General features: G+C 40.6%; 2 non-coding genes across 2 annotated transcripts; one reads left to right on the forward strand and one right to left on the reverse strand.

The window, feature by feature from the left end:
- Nucleotides 1–14,149: 14,149 nt before the first annotated feature.
- On the forward strand, nt 14,150–14,314 carry LOC131994499 (U1 spliceosomal RNA). Its single transcript, XR_009396789.1, has one exon. It is a non-coding gene; the product is annotated as a U1 spliceosomal RNA (small nuclear RNA).
- A 6,061-nt stretch (nt 14,315–20,375) lies between these two features.
- Nucleotides 20,376–20,540, reverse strand: LOC131994504 (U1 spliceosomal RNA). Its single transcript, XR_009396794.1, has one exon. It is a non-coding gene; the product is annotated as a U1 spliceosomal RNA (small nuclear RNA).
- Between the last annotated feature and the right edge of the window lie 6,300 nt (nt 20,541–26,840).

Below are 26,840 nucleotides of genomic sequence, written 5' to 3' on the forward strand. Positions count from 1 at the left end.
CGCCAGTCATTTGTGGAATTTAGGGATAAAAAGTCGAAACACCGTAGAGTGAAACAGGGAGTTCCCCAAGGTGGGGTGATATCTCCGGCACTGTTTAACCTCTATCTATCCTCCATTCCACCCCCTCCAGACGGCATAGAGATCGTATCATATGCGGACGATTGTACGACGATGGCATCAGGCCCCCCACCCATTGATGACATCTGCGATAGGTTTAACGTCTACCTCAACGAGCTTGTCTCATATTTCGCTGCAAGAAATCTTTAGATATCCGCCACCAAATCTTCAGCCACGCGTGAGGTGAATACTGAGCTGACAGTGATGGTCGATGGAGAAATGATTCCGACCATCAAGTGTCCCAAAATACTTGGCGTCACATTTGACAGCTCTTACACATTCTCCCCACATGCCACAGCAATCTGCGATAAAGTCACAAGTAGAAACAAGGTCCTCAAGTCACTTGGGGTGCAGACAAAGAAACCTTGTTGACCACGTACAACGCAATTGGCCGGTCCGTGGTAAGTTAGCGCCAGTGTGGTCTCGTCAACTTTGTGACACGCAGTGGAATAATATTCAGATCTGTCAGAATGCCGCCCTCCGAAATACGACGAGCTGTCTCCTCAGTTCTCATGTGGACCACCTCCATCAGGAGACAAAGATCCTACCAGTGCGAAGACATAACTACATGCTGTCCAAGCAATACCTTTTGGGCTGTTATCGCAGAAATCTTGTGGATAGATATCCACCGCCCAGAAGCCTTAAGGTAGATCTATATGATCTAGAGCGTGAGGTTCAGCGCTACAAGAGAGAACCTCTAGATCAAGCGGCATATCAAGCGGGTCTGAACAACATTCATGCAGACACGGTAGCAGACGCTTTAATTGGCTACCGGGTGAATGTAGTCCTTGGAGAACGACCGCCACCCATTGCACCCGAAGAAATCGACCTCCCCCGGCAAACCAGAGTAGTTCTGGCGCAAATACGTTCCGGCAGATGCAGCCGCCTCAATTCCCACAAAGCTAGGATTGATGCCGACGTGCAAGATGTATGTCCCAATTGTAACCAGGGACAGCACGATACACGTCAGGCAGTTAAACAGGCCCGGCCAGACCCACTCGACTCAGACCCAGATCCCTGTGGACGCACCCCATCTTAGTCGCAGAGTTCCTGGGTCTTGACATTCAACAGAATCAAGCAGACGAAAGATAGAACACAATAAACTGCTACAACAACAGCATCATTCTATACCCTCCACCATAGGATGGGGGTATACTAATTTCATCATTCTATTTATAACACCTCGAAATATGCGTCTGAGACCCCATAAAGCACATATATTATTGATCGTCAAGTCATTTTAAGTCGATCTAGCCATGTCCGTCCGTCCGTCTGTCTGTCTGTCCGTCCGTCTGTTTGTCAAAAGCACGCTAACTTTGAAAGGAGTAAAGGTAGCCGCTTGAAATTTTGCACAAATACTTTTTATTAGTGTAAGTCGGTTGGGATTGTAAATGGGCTATATCGGTCCACGTTTTGATATAGCTGCCATATAAACCGATCTTGGATCTTGACTTCTTGAGCCGCTAGAGGGTACAATTCTTATCCAAATTTGGCTAAAATGTAGCATCAAGTGTTTTTTTATGACTTCCAACAACTGTTTTGAGTATGGTTGAAATCGGTTCATAACCTGATATAGCTGTCATATAAACCTCTCTGGGGTCTTGACTTTCTGCTCGTCTAGAGTGCGCAATTCCTATCCGGTTTGGCTGAAATTTTGCATGACGTGTTTTGCTATGACTTCCAACAACTGTGTTAATAATAGTTCAAATCGGTCCATAACCTGGTATAGCTGCCATATAAATCGATCTGGGGTCTTGACTTCTTGAGTCACTAGAGGACGCAATTATTATCCGATTTAGCTGAAATTTTGCATGAGGTGTTTCGTTATGACATTCAACAACTGTGCTAGGAATAGTTCAAATCGGTTCATAACCTGATATAGCTGCCATATAAACCGATCTGGGGTCTTGACTTTTTGACTAGCCCATGTAGCTTTATTCTCGGGACAGTCCACAAACCTTTTTCAATGTGTCGCTAGGTGCGCCTGTTCCATAATGCATTTTACGTTTAGGCGTTTTTGTTTTTACTCTTCGCATAGTTTGAAGGTGGAGGCAAAAATTCAAAAAAAAACCCCCTCTCCGCTAAGCTGCACAAAGTTTTCGGTAATACCGATTGTGCGAATATATGATTGCTGCCTCTATGTGTTTTTATGTTTGTGACTCTTTGCATTGGAATTAAACAAACAACCGACAAAAGCGAAATTAGGTTACCGAGGCCTAAAGGTGGAGTCTAAAGTGTTTGCAATGGTATCAGCAGCGGCATCGTCATCGGCATAGTCAGTGGTATCTATTAATCCGTGGCATTATGTGATACCCGTGGACGTAATGCATAACCGGCGTTTGTTTGGCAGCGCCAACCAGCCAGCCACCTTCGGCGGCAGCACTCCAGCTTTTGGCCTGCACCAGCACCACAACCATGGCGACTATAACAGAACATTGCGTTCAATGACTTTCGTTTTCATTTTGGCCACAACAGTCTCGAACTCGAACAATATCTCTCCGAAGTCATGTGAGCCGAGGTACATGATATTGTGGCCGTTATTATATTTAAAAAAAAAATTTTTTTTTTTTTTGGTGTTAAAATTTATTTTTAGTTTGTCAAAGGGGTTTTTTTTTGTTGCCACGGTTGTCTTTATTTTGTGCACTTTTTTGGTTTGTAGTCTTTTTGACCACTTTTTGACACTTGGCATGTATTATAAATTAGACTAAAGTGAATGTAAATGATATGATAAATATCTGTCTCCATGTCTGTTCGTCTGTCTGTCTGATGGCTGTCTGTCTTCTATAAAGACTTGCATGCATTGGCCATTGTCTGTTTCGCCTGAATGAGGGCTTGTTATGTGTAGGGCTAAAGGTTATTTAATTAAAGCCAAAAATATTGGCACATGGCCAGTTTCTTTTTGTGGCATTGTGGCTTGCAATTAAACTGCGAAACAGAAAACTACAAATCATTGTCATGCCACACATGCTTCGTTTGTTGCAATCATTTGCACTTAGTTCCACACACATTCCAATGTTGAGTGAACATTTTATTTCTTTCTTGCCGCCTGGATCAAGTTGAGCAGAGACCATTTATTATGTCAATTATAATGGTCAGAATAGTTAGAGGTTCTCAAAGTAAATAAATATATTTCAAAATTCGATTACTAGTCCTTATATATCTCTATGGGAACTAAATTCAAGTTGAATGATATAGGGTATGAAAAACAGAACTAAAATAAAATAGAATAAACAAGGAAAAAGATGTTAAGTTCGGCCGGGCCGAACATTGGATACCCACAACCTCGGGTATATAAGAAAACCACCTTTCATCAAAATCCGGTGAAAACTGCATACCTTATGCCCCATAGAAATATGTTCCGATTGGAACCAAATACTAATAAGTACAAGTCATTGTACAATACAATTGTGCATAACAAACTATTGTCCTTTTTAGTAGCTACATCTAAAAATAAACCGATCTGAATCATATACGACACGGATGTCGAAAAGCCTAACATAAGTCACTGTATCAAATTTCAGTGAAATCGGATTATAAATGCGCCTTTTATGGGGCCAAGACTTTAAATTGCTATATCGGTCTATATGGCAGCTATATCCAAATCTGGACCGATTTGGGCCAAGTTGCAGACAAATGTCGAAGAGCCCAACACAACTCACTGTTCCAAATTTCGGCGAAATCGGACAATAAATGCTCGTTTTATGGGCCCGAGACCTTAAATAGAAAGATCGGTCTTTATGGGAACTATATCTAAATCTGGACCGATCTGAGTAAAATTAAAGAAAAATGTCGAAGGGCCTTACACAACTCACTGTCCCCAATTTCAGCAAAATCGGATAATAAATGCGCCTTGTATGGGCTCAAAACCTTAAATCGATAGATCGGTCTATATAGGAGCTATATGCAAATCTTTATCGATCTAAGCCAAATTGGAGAAGCATATCAAAGGGCTAAATTTAACTCACTGTCCCAAATTTCAGCGAAATCGGACAATAAATGCGCCTTTTATTGGCGCAAGACCTTAAATCGAGAGATCGGTCTATATGGCAGCTATATGCAAATCTTTATCGATCTAAGCCAAATTGGAGAAGCATGTCAAAGGGCTAAATTTAACTCACTGTCCCAAATTTCACCGAAATCGGACAATAAATGCGCCTTTAATGGCCCCAAAACCTTAAATCGAGAGATCGGTCTATATGGCAGCTATATCCCAATCTTGACCGATCTGAGCCAAATTGAAGAAGGATATCGAAGGGCTTAACACAAATCACTGTCCCAAATTTCGGCGAAATCGGACAATAAATGCGCGTTTTATGGGCCCAAGACCTTAAATCGAGTGATCGGTCTATATGGGAGCTATATCCAAATCTGGACCGATCTCGGCCATATTGGAGAAGAATGTCGAATGGCCCAACACAACTCCCTGTCCTAAATTTCGGCTACATAGGATAATAAATGCGCCTTTTATGGGCCTAAGGCCCTAAATCGGCGGATCACTCTATATGGCAGCTATATTCAAATCTGCACCGATGTAGACCAAATTAAAGAATGATGTCGAAGGTCCTAACACAACTCACTGCCAAAAATTTCGGCAAAATCGGACAATAAATGCGCTTTTTATGGACTCATAACCTTAAATCGAGAGATCGGTCTATATGGCAGCTATATCCCAATCTTGACCGATCTGAGCCAAATTGAAGAAGGATGTCGAAAAGCCTAACATAAGTCACTGTGTCAAATTTCAGTGAAATCGTATAATAAATACGCCTTTTATGGGGCCAAGACTTTGAATCGAGATATCGGTCTATATGGCAGCTATATCCAAATCTGGACCGATTTGGGCCAAGTTGCAGAAAAATGTCGAATATCCTAACACAACACACTGTCCCAAATTTCAGCAAAAACGGATAATAAATGTGGCTTTTATGGTCCTAAGACCCTAAATCGGCGGATCAGTTTATATGGCAGCTATATCCAAATCTGGACCGATCTGAGTCAAATTAAACAAAGATGTCGAAGGGCCTAACACAACTCACTGTCCCAAATTTCAGCAACATCAGATAATAAATGTGGCTTTTATGAGCCCAAAACCTTAAATCGAGAGATCGGTCTATGTGACAGCTATATCCAAATCTGGACCGATCTGAGCCAAATTGAAGCAGAATTTCGAAGGGCCTAACACAACTCACTGTCCCCAATTTCAGTAAAATCTGTCAGTAAATGGGGCTACGACCCTAAATCGGCGGATCGGTCTATATGGGGGATATATCGAGATATAATCCGATATAACCCATCTTCGAACTTAACCTGCTTATGGATAAAATAAGTATCTGTGCAAAGTTTCTGCTCAATATCTCTATTTTTAATACTGTAGCGTGATTTTAACAGACAGACGGACGGCCATGGCTAGATCGTCTTAGATTTGATACATACTTTGCACAGTTGTTGAAAGTGATACCAAAACACCACGTGCAAAATTTTAGTTAAATCGGACGAGAATTGCGCGCTCTAGAGGCTCAAGAAGTCAAGACCCAAGATCGGTTTATATGGCAGCTACATCAAAACATGGACCGATTTGCCCCATTTACAATACCAACCGACCTACACTATTTAAAAGTTGTTGTGCAAAATTTCAAGCGGCTAGCCTTACTTCTTCGAGAGTTAGCGTGCTCTCGACAGACAGACGGACGGACGGAAATGGTTAGATCGACTTATGTTGATGTTAAAGATATCCAAACCATGTATGGCCTGAATTGGTCCATAACCTGATAAAGCTTTAAAACCATGGCTAGAGATGGGCGATGGGTAAATACCTAAAAGTTATTTACCCGGTTAATTGGGTAAATACCCGGGTATTTACCAATTTATACCCAAAAGCTGAATATTTATAATTTTGCAGATATCTGGGGTATAAAAAAATTTTCAAAAAATTTTTGATGATTTCGTATTCTTTGTATATAAACCTGACCTACTGTCCTCATAAAATCGGATTTTAATTATATATAGACGCTATATAGACTACTCCCCAGACTTAAAGCCATGAGACAATAAATTGGTCATTTTGCATCCGATTTCGATGATATTTGGCACAGTGAGTTCTTGTATACCCCTATTCATTTCAGTGAAGTGCGGTTCAGATCGGACTATATTTGGATATAGCTGTCCTTAGACTGACCACCCAATCTCCCGATCCTATCCGTTATCCTTTGTTTGCCTATAAAGAGTTACCGGACAAAGAGCTTGACAAATGCGATCCATGGTGGAGGGTCTGGCTGAACTAAGCAAACTTTTACTTGTTTTTGGTTTTTTGACACCCTCTACCATGGGATGGGGTTGTACTAATTTCGTCATGGAGGAGTGTGTTTTAAATCTGACCTACTGCCCCAAATTTTAGAGCCTCTATCATGTGATTTATATCCTTTTGCCATTTAAATTCATGCATATGAACTCAATTAAAAATGTGCAAACTATGTTTCAGCAACTCGCACATTTACATCTGCTACACAAAATGCTAATTTAGCATGCAACATATTTCATCATTTGCATTGATATGTGGCATGCAACAAACTAAGCGGAGGCCCAAGCTAAACTACGTCATTCTCCACATTCACATTAGCGCTGTGTGGAAAGCAAAAAACATTTCTGCAGCGATTTGATATGACAAAATAGCACCACATTTTTCTTATTGCCCACCGACAAGGAGGCCGGGAGAGCTATTCAGCGCCACGCTTCATATTCGGCATTGCGATGAAATATGTATCCAATCAGTCTATATTTCAAAGTAGACCGTTTTTGTGGTGCCTTTCCTCGGAATATTTCGCAATGCCGAAAGTGCGAGTGCTGGAACAAAAATGTGTAATTGAAATTGATATTTTAACGCCGCATTGTACATTACAGATATGTATAACGCCACACATGCGCAGTGGCATGCATGGCCAGGAAAGGTACACATGTTCCAGGCTCACTCGCGCTCATGTGAATTCATAAAGAAAATAAATTAAAATTGTTCGAGTGACAGACAAACAAAACCTATGCGCCACCAGAAGGTGACTATGACATGAGAATCTAATTTTGTGGCGGCGACTCTGATGTCAGCAGTATCGTTAAGACAATTCGAAATGTGAATATTATGCAGATGTGAATCATTGTGGTGGTTTTAATTTTGATGAATGGTTTGGAAATTGGATCGTGTTGTAAAATTCTTTGATATAGGATCCCCCTAAGGTGATAGCAAAAACTATGACAAATTTGGTAAAAGGAGGAGAACTTGGGGAAAGGTTTAAAAGCATTTGCCAAAAAAGAGGTTGAGAAATCACAAGTGTTTAGAGCAGATTTGGCCGGGCCGAATCTTATATACCCTCCACTATGGATCGCACCTGTCGAGTTCTTTGCGCAGTATCTCTTTTTAGGCAAACAAAGAATAATGAATAGTGACGAAGGAGGAGGATGTGCTACATGAAGTTATAGTCCGATTCGGGGCTCAAGAAGTAAAATAGGGAGATCGGTTTATATGGGAGCTGTGTCAAGCTATAGATCGATTCAGACCATATTGCACTCGTATGTTGCAGGCCATGGGAGAAGCCGTTGTACAAAATCTGTGCCAAATCGGATGAGAATTGCGCTCTCTAGAGGCTCAAGAATTCAAGATCCCAGATCGGTTTATATGGCAGCTGTATCAAAACATGGACCGATTTGGTCCATACTTCGCACAGTTGTTGGAAGTGATATGAAAACACTATGTGCGAAATTTCAGTCAAATCGGATAGGAATTGCTCCTTCTAAAAACTCAAGAAGTCAAGACCCAGGATTGGTTTACATGGCAGCTATACCAGGTTATGGACCGATTTGGACCATACTTCGCACAGTTGTCGGAAATGATATGAAAACACTATGTGCAAAATTTCAGTCAAATCGGATAGGTATTGCGCCTTCTAAAAGCTCAAGAAGTCAAGACCCAGGACCGGTTTATATAGCAGCTATATCAGATTATGGACCGATTTGGACCATACTTCGCACAGTTGTTGAAAGTGATATCAAAACACTATGTGCAAAATTTCAGTCAAATCGGATAAAAATTCCGCTTTCTACAAGCTCAAGATGTCAAGACCCAAGATGGGTTTATATGGCAGCTATACCAGGTTATAGACCGATTTAAACCATATCACAGTTGTTGGAAGTGATATCAAAACACTATGTGCAAAATTTCAGTCAAATTGGATGAGAATTGCGCCCTCTAGAGGCTCAAGAAGTCAAGACCCAAGATCGGTTTAAATGGCAGCTATATCAAAATATAGACCGATTTGGACCACAGACCGATTTCGCACAGTTGTTGGAAGTGATACCAAAACACCACGTGCAAAATTACAGCCAACTCGGATAGGAATTGCGCCTTCTAAAAGCTCAAGAAGTCAAAACCCAGGATCGGTTTATATAGCAGCTATATCAGGTTATGAACCGATTTGAACCATACTTAGCAGAGTTGTTGGATATCATAACAAAATACGTGCAAAAATTTATTCAAATCGGATAAGAATTGCGCCCTCTAGAGGCTCAAGAAGTCAAGACCCAAGACCGGTTTATATGGCACCTATTTCAAAACATGGACCGATTTGGCCCATTTACAATCCCAACCGACCTACACCAATAAAAAGTATTTGTGCAAAATTACAAGCGGCTAGCTTTACTCCTTCAAAAGTTTGCGTGCTTTCGACAGTCGGACGGACGGACCGACATGGCTAGTTCGATTAAAAATGTCACGACGATCAAGAAAATATATACTTTCTGGGGTCTGAGACGCATATTTCGAGGTTTTACAAACACAATGACGAAATTAGTATACCCCCATTCTATGGTGGAGGGTATACAAATTACATATTGTCAAAGTTTTTGACTAAAATTAGGTTAGGTTAGGTAGAGTTAAAATAGGGTGCAGATATTAATCCGCCCCATGCCACTAAGTTAGGAATTCCTTGGTACTTACAAAATCCTTAATTGTTTTCAATACCACTCCCCTAAGTTGGTTCATGTCTGATATTGTGTCTCCACCTAAGTACCGGTATCTGTTGGACGCCAAAGCCGGGCAATGACAAAGGAAATGCTTCAACGTCTCATCATCTTCCCCGCATGCCCTACACATGCTATCACTTGTCGCACCGATTTTTCATAAGTGAGCTCGTAGTCCTATGTGTCCCGTTATGATACCAATAGATATACTGACCTCCTTCTTGCTTCCTTTCAGTAATAGCCTCGTCTTCTCACGATCTGAGAAAATCTGTTCCACAACGTTGCATGCGCATTCGTCGCCCACTCCCTTAACTCGGATTACATCGACCCGAAAGGCTTCGGGTTAACCAAGTGTATTGACGGCAGTCCTCTGGCCTTCACCGCCAAGTCGTCTGCCCTTTCATTCCCCCTTACTCCTTTATGGCCCGGCACCCAAACTATGCGGATTTTGCCATCGTCAGAGACGGCGTTATTCTCCTTCTTACACTGCAAGAGTGTTCGAGACCTTACCGTCCTGGTTGTTATAGCCCTTATGACAATTTTACTGTCGGTAAAGATGTTCATACTCGACGTCCTTGCGTTAGCACCACACCACTTCATATATTCCGTGATCGCCCGGATCTCCGACTGCAGGACCGTATTATGGTCAGGCAGTCTAAAACAGATCTCAGTCTCAGGGTTCTCAAAGTAAACCCCCAGGCCCACTCTGTCCTCTAGCTTTGATCCATCCTTGTAACATGATCTTCCAGATGGCAATACTAGGGTTCCGTCAATCCAAGACTATGCCGTTGGCAGTAGTGGCTCGCACTCGACCTCAAGTTTCATCTCAGGTATCCGATCGGAAACCTCTTCCCTTTCTTCCTGGTTTTCTATCTTCGCCTCGATCATACCGCGATGGCATAAGCTTCTCCCATCCTCAATCCATTCTCCCATCGTCTTAAGTCTCATAGCCGCAGTGGCTGCCTCACACTTAATCTGTATGTTAATGGGTCGGATATCTAGAATAGTCTTCAGTGCCCTAGTGGACGTGGTCCTCATCGCTCCGCCTATGCCAAGACAATAAGTTCTCTGAACCTGTTGTATCGGTGACATCGGACAATCAATGCGCCTTTTATAGGCCCAAAACCTTAAATCGATAGATCGGTCTAAATGGCAGCTATGTCTAAATCTGGACCGATCTGGGCCAAATTGGACATGAGTGTTGAAGGGCCTAACAGAAAACACTGTCCCAAATTTCGGCGACATCGGACAATCAATGCGCCTTTTATGGGCCCAAAACCTTAAATCGAGAGATCGGTCTAAATGGCAGCTATGTCCAAATCTGAACCGATCTGTGCCATATTGCAGAAGTATGTCGAAGGGCCTAACACAACTTCCAGTTGCAAATTTCGGCGACATCCGATAATAAATGCGCCTTTTATGGCCGCAAGACCGCCTTGAACCGATCTGGGCCAAATTGAACATGAGTATCGAAGAGCCTAACAGAAAACACTGTCCCAAATTTCGGCGACATCGGGCAATAATCGCGCCTTTTATGGGCCCTAGACCTTAAATCGAGAGACCCATCTATATGACAGCTATATCCAAATTTGGGCCGATATGAGCCAAGGGGAAGAAGGACGTCGAAGGGCCTAATACAACTTACTGTCTCAAATTTCGACAAAATCAGGCAATAAATGTGGCTTTGATGGGCCTAAGACCCTAAATTAGAGGATCGGTCTATATGACAGCTATATCGAAATCTGAACCGATCTGGGCTAAATTGAACATGAGTATCGAAGGACCTAACAGAAAACACTGTCCCAAATTTCGGCGACATCGGACAATAATCGAGCCTTTTATGGGCCCGATGTTGCCTATTTTTCTCCATAGCAGTCCACCCAACTACTGAGGCGTAAGTAAGTATTGGTCTTATAACGCTCCTGTAAAGCCAGTGGACTATCCTCGGATTCAGGCCCTATTTTGAGCCTACGGCCCGTCTACATAGTACCCAACATTTGTGAGCCTTCTCAGTATGCTCCTGAATGTGACACTTCCAATTCAGTTTCCTGTCCAAGATCACACCTATTTGACCTCGTCAGATATAGAAATCGTCTTATCGAGGAAACGTGGTGCGTTAAATTGGCCCACCTTCGTCTTCCTCGTGAACAGGCATATTTCAATCTTCTCTGGGTTAACATTGAGACCTCTGAGTCTTGCCCATTCATATGCCATATGCAAGACCCTTTCGGCCCTTCTGCTTAGCTCGTTCGGATGCTAAGCCCTTAGAAGTATTATAACATCGTCTGCGTAGTAGACGGGTTCAAATCCCACCTCAGTCAGCATCCGTAATAGATCTAAATCTGACTAAAATTAAATACTGTAATTTTTTGTTTCTCTACGGTCTGGCATTGTTTCCGGATCTCTTTTTTTAACATAATTTGCCAATTGCATTGCTGCATATGTCGCCAATACTAATGGCTATTCCTATTTTAATGCCGATATTTCGGAGCCCACGTGCAAATGCTCGTTGTGGCTCGTTAACAATAACACCACCATCTCCAGGTGTATAAATCATCGCATTGTCAATGACTCCAAATGAACAAATGTTGCAAGGTTTAAACATGGCAGCCACACGGCAAAAACGGCTGAGACAGACTACATAAAACTGAGAATACAATTGAAAAAAAAAATCCGAATCAGAAGAATTCCAGTTAATATGGAAAATCTTTAAAGCTCATGCAAGTCCACAACTATGGCATGGCATTGGTACTGTTGAATGTTTATGGACATAAACGCACGAATGGAAGCATATATTGGCCTATAAGCACATTTGCATAGACTGGTACCTTTGAGTAATGTGTGAAGGAAGAAGTGATTAAGTTCATTTATTAATTGTTCAGCTAAGAGAGAAAAGAGTCAGCTTAACACAGTGATCATTAAATCTTTGTTCTTTGGGAGAAATAATGGTTTATAAATCATTTAAACATTTCAATATTAAATTTTCAATTTGCAACTTAATCTTTTTTTCTTAACTAACGGTCAGTTACAAGCGAACACATTAGCGATGGCATCCACCACAACACATTTGATTGACTTTATGACTGACTATATGAGATACACGCCTTTTGTTTGAAATTGAGTCTCGAGTAAATGCTTGATCATTTTCAACTATTAGCTATTATTTCACCAATCATCTCACATTAAGTCGTTTATATTGCTAATAAAAAATTAAAACGACTCTTTAAATAGTTAAACATCTCCGCCCCATTTGTAACTGAAATTGCCAGAATACAGTTAATTCAGATCTTCCACAAGAGGATGGGGAGTTCGTAACACCTCGTATTGTTGGTAATATAATATGAATGGATAACCCTAAGTTGAGGCCTGATTTCCGAATTCCATGTTTTTACTTTTTAACATTGAGTAACATTGGCAGGTAAGTATTTGCCTTTCATGGTAAATATATGACCTTAGAAGGACAAAATTAATGCTTAACAAGTAAAAGCGTGCTAAGTTCGGCCAGGCTGAATCTTATATACCCTCCACCATGGATCGCATTTGTGGAGTTCTTTTCCCGGCATCTTCTCTTACGCAAAACAGGATATAAGAAAAGATTTGCTCTGCTATTAGAGCGATATCAAGATATGGTCCGGTTTGGACCACAATTATATTATATGTTGGAGACCTGTGTAAAATGTCAGCCAATTCGAATAAGAATTGCGCCCTTTGGGGTCTCAAGAAGTAAAATAGAGAGATCGATTTATATGGGAGCTGTATCGGGCTATGGACCGATTCAGACCATAATAAACACGTATGTTGATGGTCTTGAGAGGATCCGTCGTACAAAATTTCATGCAAATCGGATAATAATTGCGACCTCTAGAGACTCACGAAGTCAAGATCCAAGATCGGTTTATATGGCAGCTATATCAGGTTATGAACCGATTTGAACCTTATTTGACACAATTGTTGAAAGTAAGAATAAAATACGGCATGCAAAATTTCAGCCAAATCGGATAGGAATTGAGCCCTCTAGAAGCTCGAGAAGTCAAGTCCCCAGATCTGTTTACATGACAGCTATATCAGGTTATGAACCGATTTGAACCATACTTGGCACAGTTGTTGGATATCATAACAAAACACGTCGTTCCAAATTTCAGTCAAATCGGACAAGAATTGCGCACTCTAGAGGCTCAAGAAGTCAAGACCCAAGATCGGTTTATTTGGCAGCTATATCAAAATATGGACCGATTTGAACCATATTTGGCACAGTTATTGAAAGTGATACCGAAACACGTCGTTCAAAATTTCAGTCACATCGGACCAGAATTGCTCCCTCTAGAGACTGAAGAAGTCAAGACCCAAGATCGGTTTATATGGCAGGTATATCAAAACATGGACCAATATGGCCCATTTGCAATCCCAACCGACCTACACTAATACACTAATAGTATTTATGCAAAATTTCAAGCGGCTAGCGTTACTCCTTCGAAAGTTAGCGTGCTTTCGACAGACAGACGGACGGACGGACAGACGCACGGACGGGGACAGACGGACGGACGGACAGACGGACGGACGGACAGACGGACGGAAAGACGGACGGACAGTATACCTGCATCCTACGGTGGAGGGTATAAAAACATCAAATGTTCAATAGAAACTCTCACATATTCTATGGAATGCTTCGAAAAAAATACAAATTTATCAATATTTATCAAAAAACCGCCCCTACGTGGCATGCCAGTCCGCTAGTGTTAATGTACACTTTTTTGTGTGTACATATGTTCAAATAAATAAAGATTGAGGTGAACGGTCGAAGAAAACTGCCTTTGTGTCTTAGTGTAGCTACCTAAGCGCATGACCATAAAAACAACCATCAACCCTAATAATAAACTACGTCTGAATTCTATGCAAACTCTTTGTGAGTTCTACTCTTTTAGCTCCTTTTTTTTGCTTCGGTGCTAAAAATAAATTTTCAACGTTTTGCATTTCTCATTCAGCTTAAGGAAAATTTGGAATGAAATGTTCATGATGTGCTGGGAAAAGCATACTTACCTGGCGTAGGGGTTACCGTGATCACGAAGGCGGTTCCCCCGGAGTGAGGCTCGATCATTGCACTTACGATTGAGTTGACCTCCGCGATTATTCCTAATGTGAATAACTCGTGCGTGCAATTTTTGATAGCCGGGAATGGCGTACGCGCCGTCCCGAATAGAGTAATAAATTTGGAATATAATTCATCGCCTGTGTGCAAGTATAGGGGTTTAAGCAATTTATTTTAGTTTAGTAATTGGATTGTCTTTTATTTGAAGAGTTTAAAATAAGTAAAAGCGTGCCAAATTCGGCCAGGCCGAATCTTATGTTCACTCCACCATGGATCGTATTTGACAAGTTTTTTGCCCGGTAGCTCCTTTATAGGCAAATAAAGGATAATGAATAAGAATTGCTATGCTATTGGAGTTGTATCAGCTTACGAACCGATTTGGGCCATACTTGGCTTGGATGTTGGAGACCATAGTAGATACCATTGTGGAAAAGTTCATTTTCTATCGGACAAGAATCCCGTCATATAGAGCTCAAGAAGTAAAATTGAGAGATCGGTTTAAGCGTAGAAAGGTCTCTGGGGGTGGGCTAAGCACCCCCAAGAAAATTTTTAGCCCCTTCCCCCAGAATTGCAAAAAGTTCATTGTTTTCGATACAATTTGCTGATTGTATTGCTATTCAAAAGACATGAGGTAAGGCATTTCGAATTTGTTTTATATTTAAAAACTAGCCGAACCGGGCCCGCTCCGCTGCTCCTTATTTAACTCTCTAATATCTATTGGTTGCCCAAAAAGTAATTGCGGATTTTTTAAAAGAAAGTAAATGCATTTTTAATAAAGCTTAGAATGAACTTTAATCAAATATACTTTTTTTACACTTTTTTCCTAAAGCAAGCTAAAAGAAACAGCTGATAACTTACAGAAGAAAGAATGCAATTACAGAGTCACAAGCTGTGAAAAAATTTGTCAACGCCGACTATATGAAAAATCCGCAATTACTTTTTGGGCAACCCATATTTAGGGTGGGGACACTTCGCCCTGTATGCGGATATCGAATTCGTGCCATTGTAGCCTATGACGCTGAAGGCGCAACACTGGCGAGAACATCGAACAAAGCGGTGTTTATCCACTCTTAATGTTGGCGACATTTGCGAGGTTCAATGCCATGAATGGTCATTACGAAAAATTTCTCCAAAGAGGTGTCGCACTGCGAGACGCCGTTCGGATTCGGCTCTAAAAAAGGTCCCTTATCACTCAGTTTAAACTTGAATCGGAAAGCCCCCATTGTTATGTGAGAATTTGCCCCTTCTCGGTTCCTGATGGTAAAGTTCTTCCTTAAGGTAATGTTCTCATTAGGGAAGGGATGGCCCCTCAGACATTTCGACACAAATATGGATATCAAATTCGTGCTGCACTTCAAAATCGCTTTAATTTGAGCCCCATATTGCCATGGCCGGTAAATATAAACCGTTTGGAGGGTGTTTAGGGTTTGGGGCGGCACTTTGCACTGAAATAAGATATCAAATTCGTTCTTTATTCCCAACGGAAATGAAATTCAGTTTAGGGGGTGCTTATGGGCGTACCCCAAAACACTTGACTCCAAAGTTGGATATCAAATTCGTTTTCTACTCTCAAATACCATTCATTAGAGTCCCATATTGTCATAATTGGTCAAATATCCCATTTGACGTATCTATAGGAGGAAAGGCGCCACTTAGACTTGAAAGCAAATTTTAAAGTCATATACGTAATCTACTCCCTAATACCTTTCATTTGAGTCCCATATAGCCATGGTCGGCTAATATGCTCATTTAGAGGTATTTGGGGGTGGGCGACCTCCCATTACTTGGACCTAATGTTTTATGGCATATTTGTAATTTACTGCCTATTAATTTTCATTTGAGTCCCATATTGACATGAACTTCGGATATATCTGTATAGAGGAGTTTTGGTGTTGGGGAGGAAGGGGGCCCCGCTGGGTACTTGAACCCAAATGCTAATACCATATTCGTTTTCTGGTCTCCAATGCCATTCATTTGATACCCTTATTGTTTCCATCGGACCACCTTCGGTCAATGTTTCCTTCCAGAAAAACGTATACAATCTATGAAAATTTTAGGAAAATCGGTTCAGCCTAGTATCATATAGTCATAATGGGTCTAATGGCGTTTTTGAGGGGAGGTGTGTCAGATTCGATTTTGTGTGTCAGATTCGAAAGCTACTCCCGAATACCTTTTATTGAGCCCTATATTGAAATGAATGTCCAATATGCGTATTTGGGGTTGCGGCGGCCCGATGGATACTTAGACTCAAATATTAATACCATATTCGTATTCTACTCTCCAATACCTTTCATTTGATATATATACTGTCCCGATCGGTCCACTTTTGGTTTTGGGTTGTGTTTTTGGCATAAAGGGGAGGGTCCGTCCCCCTTCCGATACCGATACCGAAAATTATATAGCCTATGTTTCCTTTCAGACCAGAGCGGTTCTGCCGTTTTTCACTGTATACGGAACAAACAAACCGAGTCCCATATATTCGAGATTGGCTTATGTGGCCATTTTGGGCGTTTTTGTGGGGTTGGGGTGACCCCCTATACTTCAACATGAATTTGTATGCCAGATTCGTTATCAGTTCCCGCATACTTTCATATTCATATTGTCCTTATCGGTCCCTTTCCATTATCAAAGAATTATAAAGCCTACTCCTACTTTCTGAGTATATTCGTAATCTACTCGCGAATACCTTTCATTTAAGTCCCACATTGTCATGATCATCAAATAAACCTATTTTAAGGGGTCTTGGGGTTGGGGCGGTCCCCCATGTACTTGGACCCAGCTTTTATTGCGAAATTCCTATTCAACTCCTGAATACCTTTCATTTGAGTCCCATATTGTCCCGATCGTTCCACTTATATTTGTGGGTAGTACTTTTGGGGTTATTGGGAGGGTCCGCACCCCTCCCGATATCAAAAAATTATATAGCCTATGTGTCCTTCCAGACCAACCTACACAATCTGTGAAAATGTTAACAAACAAACACAAATTGAATTTTATATATAAGCGTAGAAAGGTCTTTGTGGGGGGAGGGGGGAGTGGTGGTGCACCCACAATAACTCCCCCAAGAATTGCAAAAAGGTCATTATTTTCACTAAAATTTGCTGATTTTATTGCTATTCAAAAGTCATGGCATATCGAATTTGTTTTATATTTAAAAATTTTACCTCCCCACTTGGCGACATCCTATTATCACATTATTTTTGGAGTTTTTATATAACCCTCTATTAGCGACCGGCTATGTTTAAGGAAATTTCAATTACATTTTAAGTTCATGGGGATCATAATGCAATAGTTTGTTTTTTTTGCAACATAACGCCTTTGTTGCAACATGCCAACGTTTGTGTCTTAAGTCTTTTGTTTAATAGGAGGATGCAGCAGAGCCTTATCATTTTTAGGTACACAACAGCCATGAAAAGTGCATTTTAATTAACACCAGCATTAGAGGCACCTTTTTAATTTGCATGTCCCACACACACACACACACACACACACACTACTTCACTCGGCAATTGAACAGTCAGGGCCATAAAAAGTATCGACACCATTGGCATTTGTAACCTAAATACTCGTACAATACAAAGCGGTGGAAAAAATCCCCTGAGACAGACAGACAGCAACGCTAAGAACAACAACGACAACAAAACATAATTTTCCAATCATTTTCTGTTACAACAACGACAAAAAACGACAACTGACACAAAAACAACAAGGCAAAAGCAAACAATTGCATAACATTCATTCATTCATTCATGGAAGCCAGCGAGAAAGACCACGAAGGAAGAAAAAAAAAGCAACAAAAAACGACTGAAAAATAAATTTTATTAAGTCGCCGTTGTAGTTGCACCGTCGTTCGTCCACATTCAATGAATCCCACAGACAGCTCAGAAAATAGGCAACAAAACCCATAAGCGGCATGTTTCATGCGGCTCAAGCTGTTCATACTCAAACCTCCAGCAGGAGGACGGACTAAGCCACCTCTTGAAAGAAAAGTAAAAACGACATCAACACGCTTTGGGACAATCGGTTAAAGAGCTCAGTGACATACAGACAAAAGCACAAACCAATCAAAAAAAAATCTGGACAGATCAGCAGGCTAGACGGAGTCGTAGCATAGAAATCTCAATTCGTGATGTTGTTATAGAGCGTTTTCAGCGGATCACAGAAGTCTGCTTTAGTTCTGTTTATTGTCATTTCTTGTGTGACAATTCACGAAAGAATTAACATGAAACCCCCCAAATAGCAGAACACCACACATTTAGTGTTGTTGCAAATGATTTAGTGCTGATTGTTTCAGAATACAAGTTAACTTCATTCTTTGCGACTTTGATGGACACCAGCGAGCAACAAGGAGTACATATATGGGGGGTCTTTTGAGAAAAATCAGAAAATGTACTCGATGACATTTAGTCAAATGAGGTGTTCTCATTTATTTGGAACTTTTGAGGCAAATTGAACCTAACCGCTACCCATCGCTATATAGCAGAAGAGGTACATTGTGATTTCGTTTTCAACACATCGAAAAAGTAATTTTCAAACCTACAAAGCATATCCACATTTTTTGATAGTCTGTTTGTCTGCCTGTTATCAAGCTAAATTCTCCAAAAGTGCAGATACTGATACTGAAATTTTGGTAGAGAACTAACCACCAGAAGTCAAAGTTCGAAGATAAGATTTGTTTAACTTTATCTCAACCTATTAACACCTGACCCTCGATTCTTTTGACCGATTTTGTTGATATTTTTCTTAAAATTTTTTAAACAAAACAAATTTGGTACACGGGCGTTCCAGAGAAAACAAGCTAGTGCTGAATATGGAAGCCTAACCAACCGATCCAATCCAAAACGTCCATAATGATGTGTTCATTTTGATACCCACCACCGAAGGATGGGGGTACATTCATTTTGTCATTCCGTTTGCAACACATCGAAATATCCATTCCGATCCTCCGACTTAGGGTCTAAGGCCCATAAAAGCCGCATACACATGACATCCTTCGTCAATTTGGCCCAGATCGGTCCAGATTTGGCTATAGCTGCCATATTGACCGATCTCTCGATTTAAGGTTTTGACCCCATAGAAGGCGCATTTATTGTCCGATGTCGCCGAAACTTGGGACAGTGAGTTGTGTTAAGCCCCTCGACATACTTCTGCAATATGGCACAGATCGGTCCAGATTTGGATATAGCTGCCTTATAGACAAATCTCTCAGTTTTAGGATTTGAGGGCTTAAAAGGCGCATTTATTGTCCGTTGCCCGTGGCTCTTCCACATCCTTCTTCGATTTGGCCCAAATCGGTGCAGATTTGAATATAGCTGCCATATAGACCGATCCTCCGATTTTGGGTCTTAGGTCAATAAAAGCCACATTTATTATCCGATTTTGCTGAAATTTGGGACAGTAAGTTGTATTAGGCCCTTCGACATTTTTCTTCAATTTGGCTCAGATCGGATCAGATTTGAATATAGCTGCCATATATACCGATTCCTCGATTTAGGGTCTTAGGCCAATAAAAGCCACATTTATTATCCGATTTTGCTGAAATTTGGGACAGTGAGTTGTGTTAGGCCCTTCGACATCCATCGTCAATTTGGCCCCGATCGGTCCAGATTTGTATATAGCTGCCATATAGACCGATCTCTCGATTTAAGGTTTTGGGCCCATAAAAAAAGCATTTTTTGTCCGATTTTGCCAAAATTTGGGACAGTGAGTTGTGTTCGACATCCTTTCTCAATTTGGCCCAGATCGGTCCAGATTTGGATATAGCTGCCGTTCTATTTGAGGTTTTACGGGCCATAAAAGATACATTTATTATCCTATTTTGTTGAATTTTGGGACGGGAGTTTTGTTAGGCCCTTCGACATCCTCCTTTCTCAATTTGGCCCAGATCGGTGCAGATTTGGTTATAACTGCCATATAGACCACCGATCTCTCGATTTAAGGTTTTGGTTCGATATAGCTGCTATAGGGCGAAAGGTATGCATTTTTCACTGGATTTTGACGAAAGGTGGTTTACATATATACCCGAGGTGGTGGGTATCCAAAGTTCGGCCCGGCCGAACTTTAAGCCCTTTTACCTGTTTATTCATAAAATTGTTTCATTTATAATATCATACGCTATGTTTTACGAGAACATAGCCAGGCCTTTAGTTAATTGAAATTTATTTATTGTTTCGGGACGGCGCGTACGCCATTCCCGGCTATCAAAAATTGCACGTACGAGTTATTCACATTAGGAATAATCGCGGAGGTCAACTCAATCGTAAGTGCAATGATCGAGCCTCACACCGGGGGAACCGCCTCCATGATCACGGTAACCCCTACGCCAGGTAAGTATGCTTTTCTCAGCACAACACAGACTTCTTATGAGAAGTAATTCATGAATCAAATGAGAATTTGTTAAACAACACACAATCTTGAAAATGTTTTTTGGTAGCACACAGAAAGTCAGTTTAGCAAAGAAAAACATTTTCATAGGTATTCATTGCGATTTGTTGAAAACAAAGCAGAAGCAGTTAGGGCCAGGTGGATGGTAATGGTGGTAGTTTTCGAAAACTAACCACCTACCTACATGGTAGGTACACAACGCATTTCCTTTATGGCTTACAGTAGTTAATTGAGGTTAATGTTCAATACCAGCTTAAAATGCGTTATTTTGCTGTTACTCTAATGGCGAATTTTAAAGCCCTTTGGGAGTTTTACTTTCTTGGTAGTTCTGGTTTCTCAGTAGTTCTTCTATTGTCATGTTATAAATTATGATTGATCGTTGGTTTTGAATCCGCGTTTACTTAAGGTAATCCATAATCAAAAAAAAATATGATCCCGATACAATGGGCACACCATATGGTATATGTGGCAATATCACACGTACATAGGTGGATGCCATACAAGTTTTTAAGTCATTTTCCCAATAAAATCATTCAATAAATCATTTTTCTCCAATGAACTTCTGTTAATTCTTCGCATAGGTTTGTTTGGCCAAGAACTCATAAATCATTTGGCTTTATTTTGCGTTTAATTGGAAACTCATTTTGTTCTAAAGGAATAATAATGGTGGAGTTGGAATGGAGTTGGTGTTGGTTTTTGCTCAAAAAAAAAAACCCTGCTAAAATTTATAGTTTTAGATTTTCATGATTGTTTAATTAAAGTTTAAAGTTCCAATTCTCAGGAGATTTGAATGCAAAGTCTCATATATCGATGCACACACACACACGCATACACACACATGCACACATGAGATTACCAGATAACTGTGAAGCAGACATTATCGCCATATCTTTTGTTTGTTGCGACCAATAATAAATTTCAAGCATTTTTTGCTTATCCAAGTGATCTACTTACGAACGTGGGCCGCAATTGTGCTATGAGCAGTTCCATTGTAAGATGGCATTGAAAATATTCAAACTGAGCGACACTGGCTTTGTCAGAGGAAGTATTTAGCCTAACAATGTGGAAAATGTTTCCTTTGTATATAAAGAGTATGGGAAAATTCGTACCGCAAAACAATAGAAGTTTCGCAGAGTATCATGGAAGTCAAGGTTTAGGTTCCGTTCTTTATGAAATGACCCATATTTCGAATATGCCTTATAATGTGCGTAAATTTATTGATTGGCATTTTTCACTTTTGAACTGTAACCAGAGCAGAGAACAGCATGATGCATGGTGCAACGTGATTGTTGTGACATTTCAATAGACAAGTGAAACGGATATTCATTCGCCACTGGAAGTCGTCTATACACAGAGACACCATTGACCGCTGCAAACATACAAAAGAAATCCAGAGCAGGCCTCTGCATTATCCAAAGTAAATTAACCAATTAAAAAGAATTCTTTTTTGTGTGAGAAGAAAATTCCAAAGTCTAGATTCAAATTTAAGCTGTTTGTTCTCTTTTTTTGAAGTTCTTGTCTTAAGTCTTTTGATTTAAATCTCACCATATTAGGAGCAATGTGTCTCTTTGTTCATAATACACAATATTTTACATTATTTGTTTTTATTTTTATTAAATCCATTTGCCAGTAACACTTCGATTTGGAATTTGTAAAAGTTGTCTCCTAAAACTGGCTATGCGTAAGCGACAATTATTTTGTGCAACATGCCGGCCAACAACCATGCTATGTCCAATAACAATTCTGTGGATTTTAATTAATTTTTTTTTCTTTTTTAAAATTTTTTTTTTTCTATTTAGTTATGGGCTTGTTTTTGAGCTTTAGTTTTGAATTGAGATCAATACGATTTTGTAGGTGAGGCAAATGTTTTGAAACTGTAACGCACGAAAATAGATTGACTCCACATTGCCGATAGCACAAACAAGACATTTACGTTTTGTGGAAGTGACCACAGCATGATCATGAACGCAACAACTCTAAAACAAAGCAACAACAAATGTTTCTAAGCAAAGTTGAGCAAAGACACAAACCATTTTTTACCATTAACGGTTGGGATGGGAGTATAATTATAGTCATTCCGTTTGTAACATCTCGATATATTGTTCTGCGACCCCATCTTATATATAAAATTCAATTTGTGTTTGTTCCGTATAGACTCAAAAAACGGCTGAACCGAATACCTTGAAATTTTCACAAATTGCGTAGGTTGGTCTGCAAGGAAACATAGGCTATATAATTTTTTTGATATCAGGAGGGGGCGGACCCAAAAATAAAAGTGGAACGATTGAGACAATATGGGTATCAAATGAAAGGTATTCAAGAGTAGAGTACGAATTTCATAATAAAAGTAGGGTCCAAATACCTGGGGGGGGGGGGGGCCGCCCCAGCCCCAAAACACCTTAAAATAGGTTTATTTGACAATCATGACAGTATGGGACTCAAATGAAAGGCAATCGGGAGTAGATTACGAATATGGTCAGGATGTAGGAATAGGCTTTATAATTTATGGATAACGGAAAGGGGCGGACCCTCCACCGTTACCACAAAAACACCACCCAAAATCCAAAGTGGACCGATAAGGACAATATGGGTATCAAATGAAAAGTATGCTGGAGTAGATAACGAATTTGACATACAAATTCATATCGAAGTATAGGGGGTCACCCCACCCACACAAAAACACCCAAAATGGGCACAATAGCCAATTACGGATATACGGGACTCGATTTGTTTGTTCCGTATAGACTGAAAAACGGCAGAACCGATTTTCTCGAAATTTTCGCATATTGTGTAGGTTGCTCTGGAAGGAAACATAGGCTATATAATTTTTCGGTATAGGAAGGGGCACGGAACCTCCCCTTATGCGAAAAACACAACCCAAAATCAAAAGTGAACCGAGTGGGACAATATAGGTATCAAATGAAAGGTATTGGAGAGAAGAATACGAATATGAAATTAAAATTTGAGTCTGTACCCATCGGACTGCCGCAACCCCAAAACTCCCCCAAACAGACATATTGGACGTTCATTTCAATATGGGGCTCAAATGATAGGTATTCGGGAGTAGATTTTGAATCCGGCATACAAAATCAAACCGAAGTATAGGGGGTCATGCCACCTCTCAAAAATGCTATTAGACCCATGGTATTAAAATTTGAGCCTAAGTACCCATCGGGCCGCCGCAACCCCAAAACTCCCCCAAACCGACATATTGGACGTTCATTTCAATATGGGGCTCAAATAATAGGTATTCGGGAGTAGATTTCGAATCCGGCATACAAAATCAAACCGAAGTATAGGGGGTCATGCCACCTCTCAAAAACGCCATTAGACCCTTTATGATGGCTGAACCGATTTTCTTAAAATTTTCATAGATTGTGTGCGTTTTCCTGGAAGGAAACATAGGCTATATAATTTTTAGATATTTGGTGGGGGCGGACCCTCTCCCTTACCCTAAAGACGCCACCCATATCCAAAAGTTGTCCTATGGGCACAATAAGGGTATCAAATGAAAGGTATTGGAGACCAGAAAACGAATATGGTATCAGAATTTGGGCCCAAGTACCTAGCGGGCCCCCCCCAACTCCAAAACTCCTCTAAACAGATATATTCGAAGTTCATGTCGCTATGGGACTCAAATGAAAAGAATTAGGCAGTAGATTACAAATATGGCATATAGCATTAGGTCCAAGTAATGAGAGGTCGCCCACCCCCCAAATACCCCCAAATGGGCAAATTAGCCGACCATGGGTATTTCAGACTCAAATGAAAGGTATTAGGGAGTAGATTACGAATATGACATAAACTTTTGCGTTCAAGTCTAGGTGGCGCTTTTCCTCCTAAAGATACGTCAAATGGGTTATTTGACCCATTGTTACAATATGAAACTTAAATGAATGGTATTTGGGAGAATAAAACGAATTTAATATCCAATTTTGGAGCCAAGTGTTTTGGGGTACGCCCTAAAGCAACCACTAAACTGAACTTCATTTCAGTTGGAAAAAAAAACTAATTTGATAACTATTTCCAGTGAAAAGTGCCGGTGGCCGCCCCAGCCCCAAAACATCCTTCTCAAACGGTTCACTTTTATCGGCCATGGCAATATGGGGCTCAAATTGAAGGGATTTGGAAGTGCAGCACGAATTTGATATCCATATTTGAGTCGAAATGTCTGCGGTGCCATCCCTCCCCAATGAAAACATTACCCTAAGGAAGAACATTACCACCGGGAACCGAGAAGGGGCAAATTCTCACACATTAATGAGTGCTTTCCGATTTAAGGCGTCGCACTGCAGCACGCCGTTCGGACTCGGCTATAAAAAGCAGGCCCCTTATCATTGACCTTAATCTTAAATCGGACTGCACTCATTGATATGTGAAAAGTTTGCCCCTGTTCCTTAGTGGAATGTTCATGGGCAAAATTTTCAATTTTGGTAGTGTATATTCCTAATCGTCTTGATATTCTAAATCGATCTAGTCCGTGCGTCCGTCCGTGTGTGGAAATCATGATAGCGGAGGATAATATGAAGATATCCGCTTGCATTGAGATTTCTTATTGATGTAAGTCATTGGGGATTGCAAATGGGTCATATCGGTTCAGATTTGGATTTAGCCCCCACATAGACCGATCTCCAGTTTTGCCTTTTGGAGCCCATAAGGGCCTTAATTTTCTTCCTATTTGGCCGAAATTTAACCCAAGGACTGACTTCTAATATCCTTGCTGAGTATGGCCCGAATCGGTCTATAAACTGATATGGCCCCCATATACATCCATTTCTGGATTTGAATTCTTGGGCCCCTAGAAGCCTCAATTTTTATCCGATTTGGCCGAAACTTGGCACAAAGACTTTTGTTCTAACTTCCAACAGCCGTACTGAGTATGAATCGAATCGCTCTATAAAGTGATATAGCCCCCACATAAAGCTCCTATACAAAGGATAATTTGTATGCCCTCCACTATACGAATGTGGGTATACTAATTTTGTTATTCCGTTCGCAACTCTTGGAAGAGCAAAGCTAAGCGCTTGAAATTTAGAACAAATATTTTTTATAGCTGTGGGAGAAAATCGGTCGCACAGTGGGAGAAAATCGAAAAAAGTTAGTAAAAACAACTAAGAGCGTGTTAAGTTCGGCCGGGGCGAGCGCTAAGAAATTTGAATTCATCCGGTTTTCACTGCGATACTGAAACGTCTTCATCGGTAAACATTTCTTTGTCTGAGGACTTTTTCGGGTGAAGCACATCTTCGTATTCTATTGCCATAGACCCTTTGCAAGCGCATTTATTGACCAATCTTGGCAAAATTTTGTACAATGCTTTCCTCGACGGCTTCCACAATGTCTATAAAGTTTGGCCGAAATCGGTTCAGATTTAGCTCCATAGCTCCCATATATATATTCTTGCCCGATTTTCAGTAATATTGCAATCAAATGGTCATTTGTTAATCGATTTTGTCGAAATAAGGGATGAAGGATTTTCTCTTGCTTCTCGGCATTGTAGATGAATTTTATAGAAATCGGTTCAGATTTAGATATAGCTGTCATATATGTATATCGCACGATTTTAACTTTTTTATACCCTCCACCATAGGATGGTGGGTATACTAATTTCGTCATTCTGTTTGTAACTACTCGAAATATTCGTCTGAGACCCCATAAAGTATATATATTCTTGATCGTCGTGACATTTTATGTCGATCTAGCCATGTCCGTCCGTCTGTCCGTCCGTCCGTCTGTCCGTCCGTCCGTCTGTCCGTCCGTCCGTCTGTCCGTCCGTCCGTCCGTCCGTCCGTCTGTCTGTCGAAAGCACGCAAACTTCCGAAGGAGTAAAGCTAACCGCTTGAAATTTTGCACAAATACTTCTTATTAGTGTAGGTCGGTTGGTATTGTAAATGGGCCATATCGGTTCATGTTTTGATATAGCTGCCATATAAACCGATCTTGGGTCGCAATTCTTATCCGATTGGAATGAAATTTTGCACTACGTGTTTTGTTATGATATCCAACAACTGTGTCAAGTATAATTCAAATCGGTCCATAACCTGATATAGCTGTCATATAAACAGATCTTGGGTCTTGACTTCTTGAGCCTCTAGAGGGCGCAATTCTTATCCGATTTGAATGAATTTTGGCACTACTTGTTTTGTTATGATATCCAACAACTGTGCCAAGTATGGTTCAAATCGGCCCATTACCTGATATAGCTGCCAATCTTATCTGATTGGAATGAAATTTCGCACGACGTATTTTGTTA

The sequence above is a fragment of the Stomoxys calcitrans genome, chromosome 1 (genome assembly GCF_963082655.1).
Source record: "Stomoxys calcitrans chromosome 1, idStoCalc2.1, whole genome shotgun sequence".
In the NCBI taxonomy this organism is placed as follows: domain Eukaryota; kingdom Metazoa; phylum Arthropoda; class Insecta; order Diptera; family Muscidae; genus Stomoxys; species Stomoxys calcitrans.